Consider the following 5,990-nt stretch of genomic DNA (forward strand, 5'->3'; position numbering starts at 1 on the left):
GATAAATTGTATTTCTCAAATCCTTCAAGCAGTTCAATCTCATGGGGAGGCTCATTCTCATCTTTGGACAATTCCTTGAGTGTCTTGGTAAATTTATGCTGCCTGAGAGAGGACAAATGGAACTCATGCCTTCAACAGCTAACGTTCCACTAGTAATTAAAAAGATCAAATTTTCACAATCTTTTGTATTACATTAATTTGTTTCTGGATTTGATTGTGTCAAGATTTTTAACATCAACGTTTCAAATCACACTACGTGATCCATCATCAGGGTGAAAGAGAGCAAGAGATGTTAGCGTAAACCAGGCCACCTACTGGTCTGCCCCTGTTTCTGTTCGCATATAAATTTGGGATACAAGAAGCAACCAGTACATAAGTCAACAAGGACTTCTGCTGTCTTCACAAAATGCAATCCTTATTTAAAATGTGGCTTACCTTTTTTTGCATTGAAGGTGCATCCTTGGTGTTGTTCCTACTTGTGCTTTCCAGAGCTGCAAGTGGTCTGGTGGTATCCTTAAAGGCATGTTTTTTCCTTGATACAGGAAACATAGACGCGGTGGAGGAAGATGGAGATGATTTCTTCAGTTCTACATGTGGGAAGCTAGGTTTTCTTTCACATTGATCAGATTGAAGAGACAAAAGATGGGAGGTGGGTTGTTTCTCCTTCAAAGTAGACTCCTCTTTAAAAGCTTTAAGATTCATCTTTAGCCCTTGAATATTAACTTCCTTCGCATGTTTCTTTGTAGAATGTCCATTATAGGACAAGTTGGGACTGGGAGTATAGAAAGTACAAGGAAATGGGAGCACTGGAAATGATGAAAGTCCATAAGGAGTAGAATTTAATGTTTGGTTTTCAAGAGCAATTAACTTTTTCTACAACTGATCATTCTGCAATCTCAATTGTTGAATCTCCTTTTGCATTTCAAGAAGCAACTCGGAGTGTTCAATTTGAAATTCCACTTCATTTGCAGTGCAAGCCTGCAATATCATAGTGTTCCCCATCAAAGGTGGTTTTCTTTTCAAGTTCCAAATAAAAAGTACACTGTTAAAATACAAATTGATTTAAATCTAGTCATGTCTTACTCTTGTGTGAATCTCTTTTGCTCGATTTGCCCAGTGAAGAGTGTTTTTTGTTTCTGTATAAGCTAGATTACTTGGACTGATATTTGCAATAATGGCAGTTTGGCAAGTTCCACCCAATGAATCCTGCAATCACCCAATGCTTATCATGGTCAGTCCTTAAAAGACCCTACCAGCTAAGTTTTTCTTTTGTATATTCGATCATTTGCAGTTGTTATGTAGCAATATATTGTGCAAATTCCTTATAATGTCTTTCTAAAAGCTTACAAGTGAGAAAAATAGATGATGGAAAATATGATATATCACATGGATAATAATATTCACACCTTCCGAAGTTGAGTTAGTTTTGAATCTCTATAAGGTATGTGACTTTTCCTTTCTACCAAAGCATTTATGCAGCTGCTAAGGGCCAATAGTGATTTGTTTATGTTGGCTCCTTCCGTAGATCTGATTGTCCTTTGATATGTGGCCACAGCCCTCTCAGACCCTGCCAGATCTACCAGAGATAATTTACCCTTGCGAATTTCAGTGCTTAATTCCTCACCCACTTTCCATTCCACCACAACCTGCAACAATAATAGATTTAAAGAGCAAAAGTTTAGGATTCATCTACATAATCTTAAGTCAAAATTTCCCAATTAGAGAATCCAATTTGTATTATTAGCTGACCTAATGCAAGTATTAAGCACAATACCTGAATAATAGCACGAGATCGAGATGAAGTCTCATTCATTCCAGTGGACGCTGTAGTTTTGTTCTGAGTTCCTAGTTGAAGCAATTCCATTACCTGCAAGCTTATTTATAAAAGTTTGATGTATTAGTGTAAATAGATTTCCACAATCCATCAAAGTTTAGAATTTTGTAGTCTTCTGGATTTGATTTTGCATATAATTTTTGCATCAACTTTTTGAATCACACGCTGTCATCCATCATCGGGATGAGGACATCTGGAGGAAACAAAAAATCCAGAAGACTACAAAACTCTGGAGCTCGTTGTATAATTTTCTCTGCTGTGTATCAAAATTTAAGCAGAAAAGTGAAAATCATACCTCTTTAGTTGAATAAGCCCTATGTTGTGTGATCCCTAGTAATGATACATTGCCCTGAAGGAATGACGGTTCATTTAGGTCAATAAAAGAAACCCTAGATATTCACACAAAAAGCTTGAGATAGGACTGTAGAAAACCTATTTATCCTCTCTCAGAACTAGAGGCCTGCCAGGGGAGAGGAGATCCTTCATAGATTTATTGTAAATCTCAATATATGAAAGTCTAATCACTGGTTCATGGTGACACTTTTGCTGCCCAATCTTTGTAAAGATATCTTCTATCGACATGGCCACCACACCTGGAGTCTCAACGGTTCCCAACATTGTATGAGTTTTGCCTGCCCCTGTAGCTCCATAACAAAACACACATGCATTTTTTCCATGGAGAATAGCATCAACAAGCTCCCCAGTGCTGCACACATTCATTCCAATCTATTATAGAACATTCTATAGAATTCAGCACAACTACAAACAATATTAAAATGGAAGCTAATCTGAACTTTTCTTTTTTAGACAGTCTACATGTTGCAAATCGTATTATCCACAATTGAAATTGAGTAATATCTAACTGAATTTCTTTTCTCACATGTTTCAACCTAGAAATTGAAATATTTTTGTCACGAATCAAGATTAGATTACAAGAAATATCAGATATATTTGTGGCAATTAAATAAGAACACTTATCAAATATCGACACAGTAGCCTAGTTCAACATGGTAGCCTAGTCAGAATCTATTATTCACTTCTGCTGTAAGTATCACAGATATTTTTGAAAAAACACGTATCTAAATCAATTTAACACAGTTAACCGGCAATAAATTTCTAATATATGGTCCTCAACAAGCTGCCCATAAAATACAAGGAAATGATGATCAGGTAACCACTAAATATAGGCAATTATAACACTGAAATCATTGCACAGCTTGGAAGCAAAGTCAAAACTAGGACCTATGAAGGTGAAATCAAATCCTCAGTTGTTTGCCACAAAGAAGTTCAAGTGTAATCTCCAAATGAGATCACCTAATCTGAGTCAGGGATTACAATCTGCTTATATATCAAAGTCCTGCCTTGACACTTGTCTTCAAACATTTGGTGTAGAGGCACATCAAACAATGACAAACATATGATAAGCGATATTGCAAATATAACATAGATTTTGTTCTCAGGGGAACAGATTGGGTATTCGCTAACTAAAATGATTCATTCTATTCACTAATTTAAATGGTCAACAGCTAAAACAAACTGTTTTATATAGGTTTTCTGACTATATAAGTTGCTAACAAGAGTCTCTCCATCAAAAAGACAGCAGAGAAATATAAAGACGCAAGGAACGGATATATGTGTTCTAATAACCCAGAATAGTGTCATCCCATTAAGCCACCATCTCTGTAATCGAAACCACGTTTGTTTTTTGTAATAAACAGATTTTATAATGCAAATTTTCCTATAAAAAATAAAGCCAAACAAAACAATTGTTTACTATTTGGTCATTAACAGTCTTATTAGCTATAATTTTGGATACATATAATGCTAAGTTACTGGATTTTTTCCACCATTTCCCTTTATTTTCATATAATTGCAGGCTTTAGAAATCTTCGCAAGGATGGGATCGTAGAAATTAGAAGACAGGGGCAAGTAAATTCAGTTTGTATTATATTTGAGCAATGATGAATGATTAGAATGCATGAATTCATTCCTGGGGAAAATGAAGCATATTTTATGCAACGCGAACTATGTAAAGAAAGTAGGGCGAATGAGGAAATTAACTACCTTGCATTGTAAACTTCTTGTTGCTCAACATATTCAGGGAAAACTGCATTGAAAGTGTAAGTCTGAGCACAATTCTTCTTCGAACTTGAAATTTCCTTGTTTCCAATTTCTTTCAACAAGAGGTCCTTGTCGCTCACGACACCAACACAACTACGGGCACCCATTTTTTCTTCCTTTTTCGACAGAGGTCTAGCCCTAACATAAACCTTAATCCTTTCTGTAAGCCCGAAAATGTTTTCCCTTCTGCTCTTCCTACTCTTACCACTAACTTGAACTCGTCCATTTGTAAAGGCACAAGATAATTCCTCTGACGATTTGAAGCAGAGCCCTAAATTTTCCACACAGAGAGGATTGCTGAAAAGTGGAGTTAACAGTTCGTTTTCTGCCGCAGCTTTTGAAATGCTTGTGCTAATCTGCTCTAATCTTCTTTCAAGCATAGGCTGAGGAGGTTCCGCTAGTTCAGAGGCTTCACTCGGGGGCTCGACATTTTTCTTTGAGTGAATTTGCCTCTGCTTCAAACCCTTAAACCCCTCCTCGAAAAGAGCAAAAACAGAACATATCCTTTTATATGAATCCGTATGACAATGGTTCTTCGTCTTCTCTGGAGATGATTTAGAAGTGCTGCAGTTCCACATGGAACAAGCATATATGATGCCCAAGAAGAGCGTTGGAAACAGAAAAACCAGAGAATTTAAACAAGAGAATTCCATGATATCATAAACAGGGTTCATTTTCAAGAGTGCCTCGCTCTGTCCTTATACATATAATAGAAGAACAAAGAAGAAGAATTTGAAATTTGAAACACATTTTCCATAATTTATAACCAGTCGGCCACCATTTTTGACAGACAACATAAAATTAGCCGAAAGAAAACGTCTCTCAATTATTTCCGAGCCTTCCAAGCTCTGACAATAGGATTTTGTTTGCAGTTCCGACAATAGAATTTGGCTGTCCATAATTGTTTTTCAATTTACACTTACCAGTGAACATTAGAATGTCTGCGGATTTAGCTGGCCGTAATTGTTTTCCATCCTCAAGGATCCGCCATTCATTGTACCATTAATTTGTGAGTGAAGAGCATTGAAATGTACTAGCAGAGACGATCGAGTATTTGAATGCCTTTCCAATAGTTGTAATTGGAGTCGTTCGCTTGATATCTACATTTCTTTACTTCTTAATTTTTTCAACAACATTGTATCAATACTTGTGACTTTAAAGTTGCTACACTACCCAAAATTGAATAAAATGTACTCTAAATTAAAAAAATTAATCAATGATGCGATGTCACATAGCTGTTCAACTACAGGGACCTTTTATGCCCAACCATTGGTCTCACTTCTTTTTTTTGACTTGTTTTGGACAACTTGACAAAAAGCATATTAATGTGGCATCATAATGGGTGATGTGGACTTGAAACCCTAGGTGACTCGCCAAGTAAGCTGCTTAAAAAATTGGGAGCAATTTAAATTTTTTACATAAGACTTTGATAAGCGCAAACTTAGGGTATTTAAGTATGGGTCCTCCCCTAACTTATATATATTTATTTAGATTATATATATATTAAATATACCAATCGATATCTTCTATATATTTATTGAGATAATATCTATATTAAATACGTTGATCAATATTCAATATAGATATTATCTGAATAAATATAGATAAGCTAGTAGCAACCACGCACATGGTATGCATGTATGATAACTGTAATTTCTATATGTAAGATTTTTGACAATATTTTGGTCATTACTAAACAGATATACATATTAATAAAAATAAATGTATTTAAACAATATTTATTTTTCGTCATTTTTTAGACATTGGTAAAAAGAAATACATATGAATAAAAATACAAGTATTTGAACAATATTTTAATTTTGTTAAATTAATCAGAAACATAGTAAATGATAATTATACTAACAAAATGCATATTTAGTTATAATTGAGTATAACTTTGAAGACATATATGGTAAGTAAAATTATAACATTTTACAATAGTACAATTCAATTTTTCATTTACATTTTAGTTACAAATTATTTCTATATTTTATAATAGAGTATATTTTGGAGGACATATAAGTAAAATTGAAAT

General features: G+C 34.7%; 1 pseudogene; it reads right to left on the reverse strand.

Annotated features, from left to right (window-relative positions):
* Nucleotides 1-292: 292 nt before the first annotated feature.
* On the reverse strand, nt 293-4,629 carry LOC149568680 (kinesin-like protein KIN-8A; annotated as a pseudogene).
* Between the last annotated feature and the right edge of the window lie 1,361 nt (nt 4,630-5,990).

This window comes from Cupressus sempervirens, chromosome 3 (genome assembly GCF_028749045.1).
Source record: "Cupressus sempervirens isolate cs-2001-9-10 chromosome 3, ASM2874904v1, whole genome shotgun sequence".
Taxonomy (NCBI): Eukaryota; Viridiplantae; Streptophyta; class Pinopsida; order Cupressales; family Cupressaceae; genus Cupressus; species Cupressus sempervirens.